The sequence below is a fragment of the Rhinopithecus roxellana genome, chromosome 17, assembly GCF_007565055.1.
Source record: "Rhinopithecus roxellana isolate Shanxi Qingling chromosome 17, ASM756505v1, whole genome shotgun sequence".
Lineage (NCBI taxonomy): Eukaryota > Metazoa > Chordata > Mammalia > Primates > Cercopithecidae > Rhinopithecus > Rhinopithecus roxellana.
In genome coordinates, this window is record NC_044565.1 from 58,376,828 (window position 1) to 58,398,912 (window position 22,085).

At 45.5% G+C, this 22,085-nt stretch overlaps 1 protein-coding gene across 2 annotated transcripts in view; it reads right to left on the bottom strand.

Moving 5' to 3' along the window:
• FAM49A (family with sequence similarity 49 member A) overlaps positions 1-17,508 on the bottom strand; it is a 112,692-nt gene extending 95,184 nt beyond the window's left edge. The window contains exon 1 of one of the 2 annotated variants that reach the window (XM_030920760.1): positions 17,423-17,508. The gene's annotated coding sequence lies outside the window, so the exon portion shown is untranslated. The remainder of the gene's footprint in view (positions 1-17,422) is intronic. The other variant, XM_030920762.1, reaches the window with a different exon arrangement.
• Positions 17,509-22,085: the final 4,577 nt, after the last annotated feature.

The window sequence follows — 22,085 nt, forward strand, 5'->3', positions numbered from 1 at the left end:
AGCAGCTGGGATCTCATGAATTTACTCAGAACGACTAGTATGTACTGAATACCTACTATACGCCAAGAAGACAGTCTAGGCCTTGCTTTTAAAATGTAGGGGTGCGTGACACAAAATTTCCTCCATCATAGACCACTACATTCTAGTGGGATACTTCCCAATAAAGATTGATACCAGACATAAGCTCCATTCTTAGTATCCAATCAAATATGATTTTACTAAGAACATAATGTTCACACTATGTTTAATAAGCTTACAATGTACTTGTTACACTGCATTATTTCCTCAATTGTAAAAGATTTTATAGTCAGCCTTTCATATCCACAGTTCCACATCCTTGGAATTCAACCAACCAAGGTTGGAAAATACTCAGAAAAAAAAAATTAAAAAAAAACAACAATAAAGCATAATAAAAATTTAAAAAACAACATAGTATAACAACTATTTACTTCGCATTTACATTGTATTAGCTATTGTAATCTAGAGATTATTGAAAGTATATAGGAGGAGATACATAGGTTATATGCAAATACTATACTATGTCATTTTATATAAGGGACTTGATCATCTGCAGATTTCAGTATCTTGGGAGAGGGGTCGTCTCTCTCCCAGGGATGATTACAGTACAGGGGAAGGATATACAGCACAGGGGATGGTTGTACAGTATAGGGGATGGTTGTACACTACAGGGGACAGTTATACAGTACAGGGGATGGTTGTACAGTATAGGGGATGGTTGTACACTACAGGGGACAGTTATACAGTACAGGGGATGGTTGTACAGTACAAGGCATGGTTACACAGTGTGGGGGACAGTTAGTTGTACAGTACAGGACATGGTTATACAGTACAGGGGACAGTTGTACAGTACAAGACATGGTTATATAGTACAGGGGACAGTTATACAGTACACGACATGGTTATACAGTATAGGGGACAGTTGTACAGTACAGGGCATGGTTGTACTGTGCAGAGGACAGTTAGTTGTACAATACAGGGCATGTTTATACAGTACAGTGGACAGTTGTACAGTACAGGGCATGGTTGTACAGTACAGGAGATGGTTGTACAGTACAGGGCATGGTTATACAGTACAGGAGACGGTTGTACAGTACAGGGCATGGTTGTACAGTACAGGAGACAGTTGTATAGTACAGGGCATAGTTGTACAGTACAGTGGACAGTTGTACAGTACAGGGCATGGTTGTACAGTACAGGAGACGGTTGTACAGTACAGGGCATGGTTGTACAGTACAGGAGACAGTTGTATAGTACAGGGCATAGTTGTACAGTACAGGAGACAGTTGTACAGTACAGGGCATGGGTAGTACAGCACAGGGGAGAGTTGTACAGTACAGGACATGGTTGTACAGTACAGGGGACAGTTATATAGTACAGGGCATGGTCGTACAGTGTAGGGCATGGTTATATAGTAGAAGGGACGGTTGTACAGTACAGGGCACGGTTGTACAGTATAGTCTTGCTGGCTGCCAGATAACTTGGACGTACCACTTCCCCTCCCTGGGAGGAGGTTACAATTGGCATAGGACTTGGACATTTGCCTTGTTTACCAAATGGAGTGAGAATAGAATAAAGAAAGCCACATCCCAGTAGCAGTTTCAAGAAGAGTCTCAAGTCTCTGCCACCTTGCTCGATCGCTCTGTCATGAGCATGACACATTCCAAGAAGCAGACACCTACTCAAACCAGGTTCCAGAATGAGCAGAAATGTACACTAGTGCCACAAAAACCAACCTGCAGCCCCTGACTCGGGGCACAACAAGACAGTCGTCGCCATCAGCCACTAAGATTTGGGGGTTATTTCTGACTACAGCAAAAGTGACATACTCCACATTTTTTCCAGATTAAATAATTTTATGTTCATAGGTATTATGTTGGGGTCTGAAGAAGAAATTAGGTCCATTTTATGGATGAGATCCCTAAGGCGTAAGAGTGGTTAAGCAATGACCCAGAAATCAACCAAAAAGAGGAGCAAAGCTATATACTCAGCTGAATGAGTACACAGTATAAAACAAGACTGACTCACTTTAACGTAAAAATCTCTGCAAACTGCAGATCGATTAAAACACTAGCAAATCATAAAGGTTTCATTGGTCTCTGGGCCAGTTCCTGATATCAGGGATGACGCAACAACAGACCAAGAGGCCTACAATAGAATAAATGCAGAATCTTCCCCGTTAAGCTTCATGGGCTGGCAGCCCCAGCTCTCGCACCCAGAGGCTCCACAAAGCAACCGTAAACATCTCAGAGAGACTGGATGCTCCTCTCTGGCCATGGAAAGGCCTTCTGGGCTCAACAGATAAGCTCTGTAGTGGCTCTGTGACAAATATCCCAGAATGCCCATTACATGCCTGCAACTGGCACTGGGAATGGCAACAATCAGAGGGTGTGTTATTTCACCAGGAAATTCAAACAGAAAGACCGTGACCTTAAGGGAAGTCAAGGAGGAAGGTAGCGATTCAGGACAGAGGCTCACAGGATTTGACATGAGTGACTAATTCAATTTTTTGCTCGTATTGTTTTAAATTCAAACCTTATTGTTCTTTTTCTTTGCTTTATTATCTTCTTTCTCTCTTACTTTCACTTTAAAAAAAACATTCCATTCAACGGGGGCGAGTGAGTCACCATAATCATTTATTTAGACACATTTCAGGCTCGCTCTATGCTATCCGGCCCCACTTGCTGACATACACGGAAGGCGTTCTGCAGCAGCTGATCTTTTCACCAGAAAGCCCAATTTTCAACAGCTATTTCTGGGGGGTCTGGGAGGGTTGGCACCTTTCATGTGGCTTTTCATGACAATTCACACCCTTGGTTTCCTACCCTGACCCAAGCTAGGCTGACTTCTGGCACCTCCCACTCCTGTATACCCACAGATGCTGTTTTCAAGCCTCCTCAGACCTGGAGCAACAATCCTGGCCTTTGCCTTCTTATACTGTCATATCAACTACATTAAATTATCATCCTAGAGCAATCAGGTAAACATATACATGTGCATGTTTGTAAAGCACTGCACTGCAGTGCAGAAGTCAAATATTAATATAAACTCAGGAAAAGTATTTCTGACAGCTGCAAAACATCCCCAAACAGTTGCAGACAAACCTGGAGAAGTAAAGTTGATAAAAATTGGTCTGTGAACAGACTCTATCCTTCATCCAAAACCTCTCACCAGGTAGCACCTTGTGAACATGGGTCTCTCACAAGGATGTGAGTCACACCCTGCAATTTGTACAGAGCTTTCAACTTGTTTTCAAAGCTTGTTATCTTCAAAATATTCCTGAGAGGGAGACAGGAAGGAAGATTAGCTCCACTGGAGGATGAGGAGATGAAGACCCAGGGAGGCTGTCCACCCACTTTGAGCAGGTCATTGGCAGACCAAGAATTAACTTTTTATTATTTTAATATTAGGTGGCATGATTTTTTTTTTAATTTCCCCATTTAAAAAACTTGTAATATGCGGTTGAATGCAGCAAATTCCAGTCATCTTATCTCAAGTACCTTCAAGTAAGCTTCTTCAAGGAGGCCGCTTGGAATGGGTTCCATGAGGGCAGGGTTTATCTGTTGGAACAACCCCAGCACCTAAGCACACTCAGTTCTCAGAAAAACAGCTGTTGAATAAGGAAAATGCAAGTCTTTGCTTTTTCCCTTTTTAATATTTTTAAGCAAACCTACTACCTGATCCAGCAGCTGAAAGCAATCTTCCCTCCCCAGCTCTCGTTAATGGACACTCCACAACTTTGTAACTATGGGGTCCATCATTTGACACCCACAGATACCTCTGGTTGGAAATCCATCTCCATCGGTCCTTTGTGAAAATTCCCTAACAGCTTCCCACATCTTCAAGATGTCCTCTAGCTTCAGTCTTCAGTGAGCTCTACCCACCCCCCTCACACTCTAACCCTATTGAGCTACATGTTCCACCTGCTCTAAGTTGGTCCAAGTTGTTGTAAGCCACTTTTTGTCCTGAGGAGCAGGATTCAGATGCGGAGAGGATATGAGGTGGGAGGTGGCAGCCTCCAGAGGTCCCCAAGCCTCACTGGGGCCAAATGCTTTCCTTAGCCCTCCTCTCTCCCCTTGCTTTAGCCCCATTACATTTGCTAGGATTTTTCCCTGCATTTGAAGAAACTCAGACTTCTCAGAGACTGGCATTTTGCTCTGTGAAGGGAAAGGCCCTGCCAGGGGAGGTTCTTTTCCTTCTGGAAAGGTCTCCAGCAACAAAGTCTTCCAGGTCCCACAGGCTCCCCCTGCTACCTCCTGCGCCAGCAAAGTGGGGAGTGGAAAGTCTTGGCTGAAATCCTGACACACTTTGAGGGTTTCTCGAGAGCCTCCCTGTTCCAGTCTTTGGTCACTTTTTATAAACACCAGTCCCCAGCAGAGACTGGACAAGCAGTTAATCCCTGGGGATTCTGAAGAAGCCCTCTTCCCCTGGACTCCAATTAACACTCTCCTCTCCACAGCTTTCACTTCCAGCTTTCTCCCGGCACCTTATCCTTTCCTTAGCAATCCTGCCCATCTTAATGGTGGTCCAGCTGATTAATGGGGATTTAGAGCCAGTGTTTCTTCAAAGTTCCAATGTTTATTTTTAAAAAATCACAAATAATATTTAACTAGGACTCTTGGACTTAAAAAAAATAAATAGGAGCAGAGGTCTTCGTAAAAGCTGGGCTCTCTTTCTATCCCAGATCCTGTACTATGTGCTGGGGATGTGAAGATTGAAGACAAGCCTAGGCCTGCCCTACATGGTGCACAGGCCAGTGTGAGAACAGGCCAGTGAACTGGAGACAGCAAAAACGTTCTGGGTCAGAGGGAGCGCCAGGAGGGCCTTGAAATCACAGGCTGGCCTGTGATGTCTCCATGACCCCATGGCCTGCAACCAGTCACTTGTCCACTCAGCTCTGGCCCTGGCCTCCCTACAGTTTCTTCACCTGGCTAGGCACACTCTACTCTGGTTTGGCCCTCGCTGAGGTTCAGACTGGAACAGTTTCCCCCGATTATCCACATGGATTATTCTCTTACATCTTTCAGGCCTTCACTCAATCCTCACCTTCTCTGACAACCCTATTTAAAATGGCAAGTCTTTCCCCAAACTTCCCGTCAACCACCCATCCTTCTGTATACTCATCCCTGCTTCGTTTTTCTTCATGGAACTTATCACCATCTAACATGATATACATTTTACTCATTTATGTGTTTATGGTCCATCTTTCCCCAACAAAATATAAGCTCCACGGGTTAGGGAGTTTTGTGTGTTTGGTTTACTGCTAAATCCCCAGAAACAGACCCAGAGAAGTGTGCAACTCATTGTAGGTGCTCAATAAATATCTGTTGAATAAGTGGGTGGATGGATGGATGGATGGATGGATGGATGGATGGATGAATTTGATGGGGACCAGGGGAAGGTTTTGGTGAATGTTATACCAGAAGCGAATCTCAAAGGGTCTGTCCAAGCAAAGAAAGGGCATTTTGAAAAGAGGATGTAGCTCATGTGTGATTCTGGGTAAATCACATTACCATTTTCTCTTCTGTAATACGAAGCTAACGCATAGTATTTGCAAGTCTGTGATGAACCATGAAACTGAAAAAGGGCTTTGGGTGAGCTAAACTGAGCCAATAGTGGGGCAGGCTGAAACAACATGGGAAGAGACAAGAGGAAGTTGCCTTTCTCCACAGCCAGCAGATTGAGTTACGACCAGCAGACAGATACTGGGGAAGCCCGGCCCTGTGAGGTGGGAGCTTGTGGGTCAGCTTGATCTCCTGGTTCAACAAGGAGTGTTTCTGTCCCAGGGCAAGGCAAAACCCTAAGCACTCTATAAAACTGCAGCCTGTGAATCATTGATTCACCAAGCAAGCCACAATATTTGCATCTCTCCGAGTCTTGGTTTTGCTCTCTATCTAATAAAGAGCACAACTTCTTCTTCCATTGAATGACACATCTGGAAGTATCCAGAAAACTGTCTGGCACTTTCGGAATACATGGTCAAAGTTTGTTAAGCAGAAACACCATATACTATTTGAATGAAATTTACATTAAGGTAGGGAGTGCCATGGGGCTCCATTCTGGAAAAAGGATAAGAAATCAAGCTATGATCATATTTTCTGAGGCTTAAGAGACTCCAGTCATGGCAGGAAAAAGGATTTTATTTTCTTAAAAAATAAAATAAAATTGTGGCCTGGAAGCAGTGTGAGCTGTGTGGTATGGAAACATGTAGAAGTTTTAGAGCCAGGCAGACTTCAACCAAATCCTGGTGCCCCATTTTCAGCCCTTTTCAGTCCTATGTCTTAAAGCAAATTTTAAAAAACCTTCTTAGCTTCATTGTCTTTATCTTTAAAAGAGAAATGAAAATATCACCTTAGAAGGTGCCTGTGGGATGAAAAAATGTATACAAAAATACTATCCAAATAGTTAGAATGAATAGGTGCTAAATGTATGCTGAATAGCCTAATTCACTGTTGTTAACATAATTAAAAATTTGGGAATACTATGAAAAATTAAGGGTCATGTCTGGACTGGGCAACCTATAAGTCACTGGTTAGAAAAAAAAAACTCACATTCATATACCACAAATAACGATCACACTGTAGCTATTTTAGTTTCTATGAGCTACTCGATCTATTTCCTGAATCTGAGGTTTAACAGATAAATTTACACAACCCATGACCTTACTAGCAGGTTACTGGACATGCAGTGTGAAAAGGAGAAAGAGGGATGAGGCCTTGACACACAGATGTTTTAAAGGGAGAAAAAATAGGAGATATGCACTTAGCATTTCATCCACACCCGCACAAGCTCACTCACTCGCCCCGAGTGATGAAAGAGGAAACCCCAATTCAGAACCATGGGGAAGAGGGCTCTTGGCTTCAGTAATTGCAAGCCAGAGCTGAACAATCTCCTCTCCATCTCGAGAATGCCTCTGGGCCTGAAGTGTGGGGCCCAGTGTGTGGGCTTGCCTCACCAACCCAGGAATGGCTTTAAACTTCATCTAGTCAAACACACTTGTTAAAAATGGAGGAACTGAGGCTCAGGGAGGGGAGGGGGCTTACAACAAGTTAGGCAGAGGGTCAGTGGCAGAGCTAGGCTTATACCCAGGGGAGTCCTTGGACAGTGCTCGCTCCACTGCCCACATGGTCTTCCGGATCCTCCACAGTTTGGTAAGCAAAACTGCAACAGTCTTTCACATCCTCTTCTGTTCCTTCTCCCTCACATCCAGTGTCTCAACTCTGCTAAGCCCTGCTTGGGTTTAACCCTAAAGAACTTGAACCTGAAGGAGTTGTAAATGTGCGGCAGCTGGAGCACGGCCTGGTCACACAGGGGCTCAGACAGCTGCAGCGCAGCTTCTCCCTCAGTGCTTCTCCTGCCCCCTCCCTTTCTTTTCTCTTTCATAATCTTTTTCCTACTTTCTCCAACTGACTATTACATAAAATTGTTCTTGGTCCTTTTTTTTTTTTTTTTTTTAACCTGTATTAGGTTTTTCTTTCACTTATTTTTATTTCTAAAGTCGCATGTGCAAATGATTTGGGTGTTTTTAAAATGTGTAGCATAGGATTTACAGGGTTCTATGTTTCTGAAGCAGTAGAATTGGATATTTCTCCCTAAGAAATGTAATTCAGTTGCTTTCTGCCAGTTAATGTCAGAATTGCCTTTCTTGTTGGTCACTGGTCCTTGAAAGACAAAAGGTCCCTTGGCTTGCAGGGGCATCTGAGTAGTCAGTTCCACCTGTGAGCTACACAAAGGCCAGGGCAGAGCCTTGTCCAGAGAGCGCCTGGCAGATTCCTGCCCTCTGCATCACTTCCTTGGAACTAAAAGGATTCCCCCAATGCACATGTACGCGCTTACACATACACCTGTACACATCCACATATTCACCCCCACACACCCACTCACAAACCACACACACACACCCATATTCACACCACCCACACATACCTACACACACACAGCTATAAACATCCACATATCCACACCCACCCACCCACTCACAAGCCACACATAAACACACATACATTCAAACCACACACATCATACTTACACATTCACAAGTCCAGGCCTCTCTAGTTTCTAAGGGCCAGCCATCCCCAGAGGCACCCTCTTCTCCATGTGCCCTGATGTGAACCATATTTACAGCTCCCTGGTGGTTCCAATAGTCGATGCAAACCAAAGGCCTTCAGGATCCTGCCTGTTAAGGTCACTCCTCCATGGTGGAAGCCACATGGCTATCACTAGTTATGAGTGAGTGAGACCCTCCTCCAGAAGGGCACAGTGGGTCCTCAGAGAGGAGGAGCTGCTGATTTTTAAGCATCATCATATTCTAAAAGAAATGTTAAGCTTTTGATCTGGGAAATGTCCGAATTACGATACATTAATAATAAACTCAAAGACAAAGATATAAAGAAAGAGAACACAGGAGAGAAATGCAGAGCAATCGCTGGAATGGCCATTGCCATTAAGGCCACGGCCAACGGCCATGCTTGGTCAAGCAGCCAACAAGACCTCGTGAGCATCAGTGGTGTGAATGGCAGTAGAGGCACCAGGGCCAAAATACATCTGATGCAAACCAACCAAAGGGCAGAAACACTAGAGCTGTGGAAGAAGTAAAGGAAGACCCAGGAGGGAACCCAGTAGAGCACAGGGCAACTTTCTACATCCCTCCAGAGGTCAGCCTGGGGCTGGCAGAAGTTACCAGTACAGCCAGCCAGAGAGCTCAGTGCTTCCCCCTCTCCTCCTCTTTTGATGTCCTAGCCTCCATGTCTTAATTCTCAGAGAGACAAAGGAAGAAGTAATTTACTTAGACACTCAGTTCCTAGGGGCCAAGGAAGGGAAGTGACAAGCTCAGGCTCACTTAACAACCCCAAAGCAGACCCAAAATAAGAACCAAAACGTTCTCACACTCAGCTGAGGCTTTTCACTTCCCCATGTTCACTCTTCTAGCCCTGGCTCTTCCTCACATGGGTAAAATGATGAGTAAGATTTAAAAATTCCCTCTACCATGCCCCCACAAGGCCAAAACCGAAACTTAATTATAAGCCACACTCAATAAAAAATTCCCAGCTTATTTTTACTTCTCAGGAAATTTTCTTTTTTAAATGACTTTGTTCCAGTGAAATTTGAGAGCCCATGTTTTTTAATTTTTTTTTTTTTTTGGCTCTTGTTTTGTTTTTATGCCAAGCATGGTCATTTAATTCAGTTAATTGACAAAATATAAAAATGGCCACTAATGTCTTTGATAAGCATGAGATGGGCCATGTCACCATACCCTCTGATATCCAAAGGTAGGATGTTCACTTGTGTCATCTGGATTTTGCCGACACAGTCAGTTCTTTTAGGCCTTTTGCAAGATCCACAAACCCTTCTTTGAGACTCTTTACTCAGATGTGCTTCCAAATTCAGAAACATCTTTTAGAAAGGTGAAGAGTGCATAAGCCATATATTACGTACGTGCCCAGCAGGGTCTGGGACACTCATCTTTGTGCTGAAAACCTCATTCATCTTGAGTGTAATACATAAAAGTTATAGAGTCTCTGGGCCAGCTTTTGCTTTCAAATGCATGATGAAATAAACTTCCCATTTTCAGAGCTTTTTGGATTTTGGACTTAAAAATAAGCGAATGTGCATGTGTCAAAAAAAATAGCTTATGACCCCATTTATTACTTCTGAAGATATTCAAGGACCTGGATTTAAAACTGCAAGATTCCAGAAAAAAATACACTTTTAAAAAATAAGAAAAAGACTTAGGATAAGGAGATTGATCATATAGTTCACGTACAGTGCTTGGTACTGATGAGGGAATCATTACACTTGTTACAATCTAGGAAATAATGTGGCTAGTTTCTCTTCAGGCATAAATTGAAAGCTCAAAAGCTAGAAACAGAAGTCTAGAGGGGTTGACTAAGTGGGGCTTTTTCAGGGACAATTCAGGAATGTGTTGTCAGAGAAAGGAGAAGTTTCATGTCATTTCCCACCCAGAAAAACAAATAAAGAGGAACCTAGAGGACATAGCAAAAACTTTACAGACAAATTTTATTCAAAGGTCAGGCAAAAAGGAAGATGGATGTATATTTAATTCACATATTCCTCACAATATTCCTGAGACACAAACATTATTAACTTTAGTTCACAAACTGGAAAACTTAGCAAGCTTAAGGAATTTGTCCAAGGAAAGGGCCAAGATTCCATCCAACCCAGGTCTGTTTGCTTCCAAACACTCGCTCCAGAACTTCAAGGAGCAGATGTCACTTGTCTGGATTTCAAAGAGTTGTGGTAGCTGAGTTCTTGTCTCAGCCTTGGAAAAGTCACTGGTCTCAGTTTCTCTTTCTTCCTCTTTTCCTGTCTTTCCCTTTCTTTCCTTTCCTTTTTTTCTTTTCCTTCCTCCTTTCCTTTTCTCTTAATTCCATCCATCTACCTACCTATCTAATCCCTCAGTTTCTGTGGAATAGAGGAGAAAGAGCAGGGGTATTCACCAGCATGCATGCCTGTCACTCTGTAAGCCGAGAACATAGTTATCTTGTGTTCCTTCCCAGGACTGCAAGCTGTCCCAAGGAAGGGCCTAAGAAGTAAGTTGGATACCACCTGCCTCGACTGGGAGCCATCCACAGCTCAGCAAGGCCAGAAGCTGCACTCACTGCAGGCTCAGCTCATTACTTCTGGGTGGCATCCTCCGTGGAGGTGGGCTGAGCGAAGGACACCCTGAAGGACGTCAGCCAAACACAGACACACCAGTCACAGGGAAGCACTTGAAACGCAAGCTATATTTCATTCAGTTTTAAGGTATGGAGGCTCCTCTAGCTAGCAGAAACTTACCACCTCTTTGAGATGAGTGTTCTACCCAAGACACACGCTAATTAACTCCACGCTCCTCACACATGGATAGCTCTTATTTATAGTGTAGGCGGTACAGAGAGATCAGGCTTTGAAGGCACACAGATGTGGTTTCAGATACCAGCTATGCCACCTTCCTAATGAGGTGACATTCTGCAAATTCCTTAACACCTCTGGACTTCCATTTCCCCACCCATAAAATGGGGATAATATCTGTTTCAAAAGTTCTTCAGAAGATTGCTAAAAGTGGGTACAAAATGTTTATCGTTGTCCTGCTGACAATACCCTACATGGCTCAGTAGGAACACAAGACTCAGGAGATCAGACAGCTTGTCAAAGCCCAGGCTGCTTGTGAGATGGCAGCATGACTACAAGACCCCGGGTCTTCCTGGACTCTCCACTTGCTCTTGCCCCGACCCCAGCACGAAGCTTCTCACGTGAGGTGACTGGGAGCCAGCCTCATCGTTGTGGCTGGAAAGACCTGCATCTGGTTGCCAATGCGAAGGAGAGAACTTGAAGAGTGTTGGGATAAGCGTGTGTCACTCATTGTTCCTCATGATCAAAAAATGATTGTGAATTTAATTTTGAAACTCAGGAATCATCAAACTTAAATAATGATTTAAAAAAAAAAAAAACATTAACTTAAAACAGAAGAGCACATTGCAGTAACCAAGGCATCTGTGAGGTCAACCTTCTTCTGCATTCACTGTGGTGAAGGCTCTGGAATACGGGAGTAAGCTTGTGCCTCTGTGCCACTCCTGTGTCTCTGCTTTGTCTCTTCCCACTGTCATCAGCCTTTTATCGGGATGCTCAGCCAGAAAGTGGTTTCCTTTCTGGGAAGGAAAACAGGGCTTCTCACCTCCTTAAGAGGATTCCTTGAAAACACACTTGGTTCTCTGTATCCCAGCTCTCTCTTGGCAACCCTGCTAACTAAAACAGCTAGATTTTGCCTCTTCACCTGTCAGTAGAGGAAATGAGACCATGAGCTTATTAGAATCATCAGGCCAGATGTGGAAAGGCACTTTCAAGTCATCAAATCCAGCCTTCCGATTCCACCAGCAGCGAAACTGAAGCAGAGAGACCTGCTCCTCCCTTATGAGGAAGTGAGGACTGCAGCTGACAGCTGAGTTTAGGTGGGCAGCCTTCCAGGACATGCGTGTTTCTGTTTCGTACTCCCTCTCCGTGCAACATCAGGTGTAATTCAGGTGCTCCACGGAGAGCGCCTATGTGGAGGGAAATTGACTCTATTGCAGTAAGAGTCAAAACAATGCTTCCCTCTTTCCCCGGCACACTACACTCTGTATAACACTGACCACGCTCCACTTGGCCATGTGTTTCCTCCCCTGATTCTCCCATAGAGGGAGAGCTACCTGAGGGCAGGGGTAACGTCATGTTGATCACTGTATCCTAGCACAGCACAGGGCAGGAACCCACCCTGTACATATTTGTCAAATGAATAATCTCATTTACGCTTGATCCATCATAAAACTGCAATTAAACTCTTTGGGGCACTCCATTTCCCCAGTTTCATTTAAAAAATCTAATTATCTATGCCATACAGAATTTTTATTAGAAAGTGAAGTCATTAAATAAGCAGACACCAGACTCAGGCCCTGAGATAATTGCAAATAGAAACGCATCTGTCTGCAGTGCTCAGCTGGACCTGGTAAACACACTGCTGGGAAACATGGCACCCATTTTCAGCACTTGGATTCGTGGGGCAAATGGGGTTCTTAAGCCAGGGAAATTAGGATTCTAAATTACCCAAGAAAGGCTAATGAGCAATTCTATAACTGCTTTTCAATCCCTCCAACTTCCTAGGTGAAAGCTATACTGACAGACTGAATCCCAGCAATCTGGGAGGCTAAAGTGGAAGGACTACTTGAGCCCAGGAGTTCAAGACCAGCCTGGGCAACATGGCAAAACCCCACCTCTACAAAAAATGAAAAGATCTTGGTGGTGCACACCTATGGTTCCAGCTAGTCGGGAGGCTGGGGTGGGAGAATCACTTGAGCTGAGGAGGTCGAGGCTGCAGTGAGCCACGATGGCATCCCTGTACTCTAGCCTGAGTGACAGAGCGAGACCCTGTCTCAAAAAAAGAAAAAATAAATAAACTGAATCCAAATCACCTTTGTATTTGAAGAGCCATCCACCCACATGTTCTGACCTTGTTTCTCCTGTCTCTGTATCCCTGGAAAGCAACTGTTATGCTTTCCCTTCATAAGTTCAATCATAAAATCTTGGCCTGCTTAAAGGTTTAGTTTATTTCAGTGACAAATCAGCAATCCATTCTCGTGCAAAGGAAGCTACTTCTAGCATCATCAAACATTTTCCCTTAACTCAGATGTGTCAAACTCCTCTTCTATTCATCACTTATAGAAATAAAATCTCAGCCAACTGCAGAAGCAATTCTTAAGGCTGTGGTGAGAGCAAATAAACTCTAAATATTTACTAAGAGACTGAGTTACAACACTGACCGGTTCCACCCCTGTTAAAATCTGCCTGCATTCTCCAAACACAATTATTTTAGGTCACTGACATGCCAGCCAAGGAAATGACAAGACTGTGTACTACAGCACAAAGAGCAAGTAGAACCTAGCTTTAAATTCTGGTCCTGCCACTTCCTAGCTTCTAGACACGAGACAAGGGACTTTACCTTTCCCCATTTTCTTAACTGTAAAATGGGGACAATAATACTAATGTCACAGAATTGTAGTGATAATTGAGAAAAATGTATATTAATGTTTATAGTAACTTAAAAAAAAAGAAGTTCAAAGTGCTCAGAGTAAAAAATATGAGGCATTCATTTTAAAGTATTCTCACAGAATATGTTTCTAAAACGCAGGGTGTTTGTTGCCACTTCAAATTTGTTCTCCTTTGAAAAAAAAAAGTGTTGGTGATTCGTGCATTGTTGTGGTATTGCAGAACATAGCTTATCTAGTGAGAGATAACTTGAAAATTAACCAGCAATGCTAGGAGCCTGAGAATGGGCAATTTTCAACCTTCTCAGATAATGAATGGATCTCCAAAGGCTAGAAATCATCCAAAGAGCTTTGTACCATGGTTTTAAGGGGACCCAGAGGTCCAGTAACTGAGAACGCTTTTCTAATCAATATAACTAAATAACAGCAAGTCTACTGTGAGGCGGGCACCATGCCAGACCCTTTAGATACATAAGATCATTTAAATCTTAGAAGGCAAGTATAATCATTGCAATTTCTCAGATGTAAGAATTGAGACCCAGAGAGGTTAGATGTACCTTCAACCACAGTTAAGACAAAGCAGTAGTGGGGTTTGAACTCATGCCTGACTCTAAAGACCACTTTCTTTCCAATCACCATGATGCCTTGTCAGGTAATTCATGCAGCTCCTGAGACAAGATTTTAACCGTGATGAAGTGGGAACCGGAGGCTTCTATGACAGGATGAATCAAAACTCAGTGAGAAAGGCAGCCCTGGCTCCCTGCCATGCTTCTCCCCCCTACCCTGCTCACAAGGGCTGATGTGTGGCTCTCCAACCATCACTCCATTGCTCCTCAAGTGAGCAGTGGAAGGATGAATGTATTTCAGCCCCAAAGCACAAATCACCTGATTTAACCCTCATGGGTGACCTAGTCAAGTGGCCATCTCTGGGCCCTACATCAGCCTGGCCTTCCTTTTATCCTACCACCTCTCTAACTGTATTACAAGGATCTTTTTCCATGACTAAGTTGTTTTTTGAAAACAGAAATACTGTTCATTTTTTGAATCCCTAGTTCCCAAAACCATATTTGGTACAGAGCAGATACTCAATAAATGTAAGGTACATAAATAAATTAAAGGATTCAACATCAAGGCTGGGCAAAATGCCTCTAGAGGACGCCTCTAACCCTGAGATTTTACAGCTTAATTACTCCTAAATTGGTTTTCAATTTCTGGACAGTGGTCCAGGGCTCTCTTTAAGATTGAGATCTCCCAATAGAACTAGGACATTAGGGGTCCTTCCGCCTTTCAAAGTGTTCAAAACGCTCCCTGTAGGCTATTGTATGCCATCCTAAAAGAACAAGAAAATGTGGCCAATAGGATAGATACTGTCAACCCCATTTTAAAGACAGAGAAACTGAGGCTATATGAGAGAACTGACTTTCTCAGGGCCAACATTTGACACTGAAGCTGCTGATTCTCTGTTTTTTTTCGTGCTACCATAATACATGCTCAGCTTATTTTTAACAAACCTAGAGCATGGCAATGTGAAGGGAGTGGCAGGGAATGGAAAAGAAGAGAGTGTACTGAAGAAAAAAAACACCAGGGAAGGGAAGGAACAGCCTCCCTCACTGGAGAGTGTCACTGACAGCTGACAGTGGGTGCCCTTATGGCCCTGGGGAGCTATGAACTCCTTGCCTAGGGCTGGCTTGGAAGGGTCTACTTGACTCTGGATCCCTGACTTATCCAGTTGCATCTAGGCCTGGGAGTAAACGCAAACTGAATTCTTCTTGGTGCTGAGTAAAAACAGGAAGTCACAAGTGGCTTTGCTCTGCTCTCAGCTGGGGTCCTCAACAGTTCAGGTCAAGGGTACACTTGGGACACTCCAGACAGCTTCCTGGCAGCTCCCTCCACAGTAGTCCAGCAGGGACAGAAAAAGTGGAGACACCTTCCAAAGAGCCTCCTGTAGTGTGGGTTTAGGCAGCTGGACTAAGGAAGTCCCTGTGATCCCTCTGGGACAGGACCAGGGAGTCCAACAGGGATGCGTGTATGTCAGCTTCATCACTTTTCCATTCATTCAACCAAAACTGAGGGCTGACTGTGTGCTCAAATCAATGTCACCTTAGGGAAATAACTCACTTGCTCTGAGCTTAGTTTCCTCATCTGCAAAGTGGAAAGAGCCCCTGCCCCACGGGGCTATTGTGAAGGTGAAAGGAAATAACACCAGCGAGGTCCTTCGCCACATTTGGTACCTATTTTTAGCACCAAGGCAGTATGCGCCCACTATATGCCCAAACCCGTGATGCTGCTGCTGCCTCCTTCCCAGAGTCAGAGCCCAGAGGCAGGAGGGAATGTGGGCAGGTCTGTTTCCACCTCGCTTTCCCACTCTCCCCTCACAGGAACCCAGGGCCAGCAGGAGGTGAAGTTCTGCCAGCCCCCAGCCTGGGCCCAGCGCCCATGTTTATGACTGTTTATTTCAGAGCAAGTAGAAAGGAGAAATTAGAGCCATGAAAGACAGGACAACGGACCAATAAAAACCAGCTCCCAGAAGAGTCAGAAGGAGGAAGACAGGCAAAATTGTCACCATAGCAACACAAGACAGTCAGAAGCACGCAGGGAAAACAGCCCCTGCTCTGCCTCCTGTCTCCACTGCAAAGCAAGCCCTCGAACCCCAACCTGAGATCAGTGAAAGCCGACAAGGATCCACCCAAAGAACCCTGGTACTCAAGCCCAGACCTGGCTAGCAGCCACTCTCCCCCTGCTGCCCCAGTACAAGTCCCAGCCTTCCAGGGTCCCAGATCAGCATTCTGTGCCCTGGGGACTCGATACTGTGCAGATGGCCAAGGTCCCATCCAGAGGAGATAGTGACTGGTGACAGAGAGGAAAGTTTCTAACAGGGAGAAAAGGAGGGTCACAGAGCTTCAGGGGAGATCAGGGCCCTAACCTCCAGCCCCATGACCCTGTCTTGGGTTCCCTGGGGAGCAGGCAGGTAAACAAGGGTGTGGGAGAGGACATCAGGCCCTGTACCCAGAAAGATTGCTCCATCAGTTCTGGACCTGGCACTCCCAAAACAGTGGCTGGGGGAATTCTGGGGATGGGTGGGGAAATAGCTTTGGAGGCCTTAAATGACAAAGATCTTGGCCCTGGTCTCTGAGGACATTGGCTAGAGAGTAGGAGCAGCTTGGAGGAGGACCCACGGACGGGCTGGTCCATTTTGACAGAGAATATCTCCTGGCAGACAAGACAGGTGTCTCCACCAAAAAGCATGGCTGGCCTGGGACCAGCATTTTGGGAAGTGGGTCAAATTGTTCCCAAAGCTCAGTATTGGAAAAGCGCCTTTTGCCAGACTGGGGCTCTGGGTTCTGGGGGAGGAGAGAGGGTGACGGCAAGGAGTGCTGGGTCCTAGGCACAGCAGCTTTCTGACTGGCTAAGAACGTCTGTGGCAGGTGGCAGCAGAAGGATCCAGGTGTGCAGGGGCTGGGGAGGGGGTCATCCCTCCCTTTGGGGCTGTAGAGAGTACACAGGCGCCCGGGGCCTCAGGTGGTGGGAAGGGGAGGGTTAGGGGTCCCCTGTAAGAATGGAGCTTATGGATACCTGGGGTGGGGAGTAAGTGAGTGAGGGACGAGGGAGGGTGGTCTGGGAAAGGAACACAATCAGGAACACGCAGAAAGAGGGCAACGGGGCACAAAGCCGGACTTCTGGCCGGCGACCGCTGGAGAAGGGCTCCTGGACGGTGTCCTCCGCTCTCCCTCCCTCCCGAAGGCTGCAGGGGCGTCCGGGAGGAGAAGGATAGCCGGGAGGCGCCCGCCCCGCCCCGCGGTGCCCCGCGGTGCCCTGCGCAGCCTGAGCCCCGCGCCCGCAGACCCCCGCTCGCGCCCCTGCCGCGCCCCCAGCCGCGCCGCGCTCACCGAGTCGCCGCCGCCCTGCTCGGCCGCCCGCTCCGCAGCCGCCGTGGACGCCTCTCCCGCGGCCGCCGCAGCCTGCGAGACGGCCCCGGAGCCCCGCCCCGCCCCGCCCCGCCCCGCCCCCAGCCCGGCTCGCGGCAGCCGCCCCGCCCCGGCCCCGGGGGATCCCCACCCGCGCTGTCACCGACCACGTCCTCACCCTCGCCTGGACAACCCCATCTCCTTGCCCGGCTCTGCCCTTTGCTCCTAGGAGCTGGTGCGGACCCGCCCCAGCAGGGTCGCTCCTGCCCCTTCTCAGCCTTGGCCTCTTGGCCTTGCCTTCCCAGAGGAAGCCTGAACCAGACCTTTCTGTTTCTGCACACCGAATTCCTCCACACCCACGGTTGCCCTCCAAGAAAAAGGAGAAGTCCCCGCAATCTCTAGACGTATATTCACCTTCAAATTAATGCCCAGCCAAATCGTCCCAGTCCCTAGGCACACTCCCAAATTACTTGAGATTCTGAACCCAGCCTCGCTCCCAGTCCCTTTCTGCCCATCCTATTAACAGATATCCAGCCTTAGGGGCTGCAGTTATCTGATGGGACCACCGTAAAGTCTTCCCAAAGGCTCAATCAAAAAAAAATGCAATTAACCTTAAAGAGTAAGTCTGCAAAAACACAAAATTCTATGATGCAAAAAGAAAGTAGTGGGTTACAGCATCATTGACGTGATCATTGTTCTAAAACATCTGCCGTGGAGGCTTTTTGCATTAGAGAGAGGGAGATTCAGGAAACCAGAGAGAACTCAGCAGTGCCAAACAGGTTGTGAGTCAGAGCTCCTGTTGAGGGGAGGGAGAGCTCCTGGGGACCCCGGCTTCGGCTGCTTCCTTTCCCAGTCCATCAGCCAGAACATCATGAAACACGTGTTAAATCCCCATAGTGTGCCAAGGTATGTGCCCGAAGCTGCATGGGTTGGGGCCCTGTGTGGGTTGGGATCACAGGAGGTGGGAAGCATCAGGAGAACGTGGTCAGGCCCCTCTCCTTTCTGAGATCCAGGGTGTTTCCCCTGGGAGGACTTGCTGCCCAAGCTTCCTTTGCGCTCTGAAAGGCTCTCCTGAACTGGCCACAGAGGCTCTTGGTCTGTTTTTTGGCAAAAATTCAGAGAGCAGGAAGGCACTGTCTAGTTAGAGTGAAATAGTTTCTCACTTGGAAGGGATCCTTAGGACCAGAAGAAACACTTTCCCATTATCTTTTTGAGTTCTCCCTATGCCCTAGACCAGCCTCTGTTGTCAATTCCTGCAAAGGTGTTTTTTTGTTTTTGTTTTTTGAGAAATCTCACTCAGTCGCCCAGGCTGGAGTGCAGTGACGCGATCTCGGCAATGCAACCTCCATCCCCTGGGGTTCAAGCAATTCTCCTGCTTCAGCCTCCTGAGTAGCTGGGATTACAGGCACCTGCCACCACACCTGGCTAATTTTTGTATTTTGTATTTTTAGTAGAGATGGGGTTTCACCATCTTTGTCAGGCTGGTCTTGAACTCTTGACCTCGTGATCCACCCGCCTTGGCCTCCCAAAGTACTGGGATTACAGGCGTGAGCCACTGTGCCTGGCAAAGGTGTTTTATCTGTGAGTAGCTCTATGAGAAAAGCCTTCTTGCCATGAGGTAAACCATGTCTGCTGCTGCTGCTACTACTACTACTACTACTACTACTACTACTACTACTACTACTATTACTACACACACCCCTAATATTTTCTGGCTTAATCTGTCCACCTTGAGCTTGGCCAGGTTTTGGGAAGAGTGAGAACTAATCAGCCACAAACACCATTCATCCCCATAAAACACTATCATTTCAGACCATGAGAGGACTTTTCACTTTACACCTGTCTGTCTGTAGTAATACAGCTTAAGTTTGTGAGTAGACGATTTGATGTGTGAGATTTCACTTCCACACCCTTAGAGATGGCTTCTGTTTCAATAATTGAGAGATACCTTCATGCTATTGCCCAGCCTATTATGAAATAATAGGGTTTTCTAATGATCAGTGTGGAATTTAATAATTGAATGTTTCCTAAGACGCAATTACCAGATGAAACTCTTTTTAACTTTATCAGTAATACTAATAACAAGTTTAAAGGTTATTATAATAAAGATTATAGTGAAATTAAACTGCCATTTAGGAGGCAGGTAAGTTGAGATTGAATTTTAGATGGTTGTCACTCACAAGGTGTTTGCTAAAACGAACCTTAATATCTTAATTAAATTAAATGTAAACTGGGCTGTTCTAGTTTCAAGGACATGTTTTTCATGTATTTATTTTTAAAAAGAGAGTGATGAAGCATGGACAAAGTGCCAGGCACTGTGCTAAGTTATGAAACAAGGACACAGTTCCCTGGTCTTGAGGAGGACACAGGCAGGTTGCCTGTGGAAAAAGGCTAACATAGAGATATTTGCCGTGCGGACCCAGGAAAAGAAAGGATTCTTTGTGATTGGGGAAAACTGAGAGCAGATTCTTGAAAAGGGCAGTTTTAAGCTAAAATTTGAGGTGGGAAGTTAGACTTCAATAGGCAGGCAATGGGGACAAAGACACTCCAAGTAGAGAGAAAAAGTGGAGGCCTGTGTGAAAAGTGGTCTGGGGTGGCCAACATACCAGGCAGATCCCGCAACATGGGACAGAGAGTGGAGAGCTAGAACATCAGCCTGAGAATCTGCACCTGATCCTGGGAGCACCTGGGGACTGAGTGGCCTTAACCAGAGCCCCAAATAAGGAGACTGATGATAGGTTAAGGTCCTTAGCAACAATGAATGAAGAAGGAAGAGGAGGCAGCCGTGAAAATGGTAAACCCAACACGGCTGATTCTATCCAGGGCGCCTCTCCACCCACTGAGACCTATCCAAGGGGATGTGAAACATTCCCTCTAAATCCCTCAACAACTTAGATTTCCCTTTACCACCTGACTCCCTTGTCTCTTGAAAGGATCCTTTCTGCTTCTGGACTTTTGCTGACATACCTACCTCTGCCATCTCAGCTACCAAAAATGATTTCTTCCAGTGCTAGTGATGCACCTTGGGGACAGTGTGATACTTTGGGCTAAAACTTCTGTCCTCTGAATATTTCTATAAAACTGACAGTCTGAACCACTTACTCCTCTGATACATCATGTGTGACAGCTCTTTCTCAGGAGTGGCATGCAGGACTTTTCACATACACAACTTTCTCAAGGACAGGGAATTTTTTTTTTTTTTTTCTGAGACATGGATGAAATCGTAGATTTGAAGTCAAAGCCGAGCATAAATCCTAATTCTGCCACTCACTGGATACTTTATCATTTGGCGCTTTTGTTTCCTCTTCCATAAAATTGGAGTAATACAATCTACCTGGGAAGGTTGATGTGAAGGCTATTATAAACCGCTTTGTAGCTGTGAAAGAAAAAATATGTAAAGTGGTGTGTGTGTGTGTGTGTGTGTGTGTGTGTGTGTGTATGTGTGTGTGTGGCCTTGTGGTGCCTTGAATTGGACTGAGCATGTAGGAAGTGCTCATTACAAACTGTGAAAGTTATTATTAACCCACTAGCCAGTGCGTTAATAAGCACAGGAAAGAACCCACTGGCTAGTGGGTTAATTCATAGATAAGGATGTGGTGGGGAGACGGAGGGATCCTGTGTCGTGAGGCCCTGTAGCACTCTCTGCTTACTACTCTGCAAGGAATGAATCTTTATTTTTGCCCTCCAAGCCCACTAACCTCCAGCAGAAATTATATAATGTTTTCCCCCTGGCATTACTATAATGGCTTACAAAGGTGGTGGGTTTTCTTGCCAATTGCTGGCCGGGGTCCCTTTATGTAACTAAGGGTTTCTACGGAAACATGGACTAGGCTTCAGAGGGAGCATAATAGACTTGATTATGAACATTGAGCCAATTTTCACAGCTGACATGCTGCACACTTCCTTACTGCAAAAATCACAGCCCAAACTGTGTAGAGAAACTTTGTAATGGCTGGAAATCCTTGCCTGTGGCTGAGTTGGAGCACACGACTTAAGAGCTCTGACTTTACTTGCTTTTTAATCACTGAACGTGTCAAGCTCTTTCAGACCTTCCTTCCTTCGCACATGATTCACCACTGTCTTGAATGACCTTTCAACCTGGTCCATTCTTTGAGTTTCTACTCATTATTTTGAAACCCAATTCAAAAGCAACCCCTCTATAATGACTCCTTCAACTCTCCAAGACCAAGTCAACTGTTCTTTCCTGTGTGCTTCCATAGAATAGCACTCACACCTCTACAGGAGCACTCACCAAGCTATGATGATTGGATCAGTTTCTAAACAGTCGATTCATTTTATGTACAGTAGCTATATTCTATGAAATCATCTTAAACACTGAATAAATGCTGAACGATAGCTTCCAGGAGATATGTAGGGTTAAGTTCCTGCAAGCCTTTGGTCACATAATTGTCAACTAATCAACACATAACCTTGCTTTATGTGTGTTTATGTTTAAGCACACTTTATTTAGGCTGGGCGTGGTGGCTTACATCTGTAATCCCAGCACTTTGGGAGGTCAAGGTGGGTGGATCACGAGGTCAGGAGATCGAGACCATCCTGGCTAACATGGTGAAACCCCATCTCTACTAAAAATATAAAAAATTAGCTGGGTGTGATGGCGGGCACCTGTAGTCCCAGCTACTCA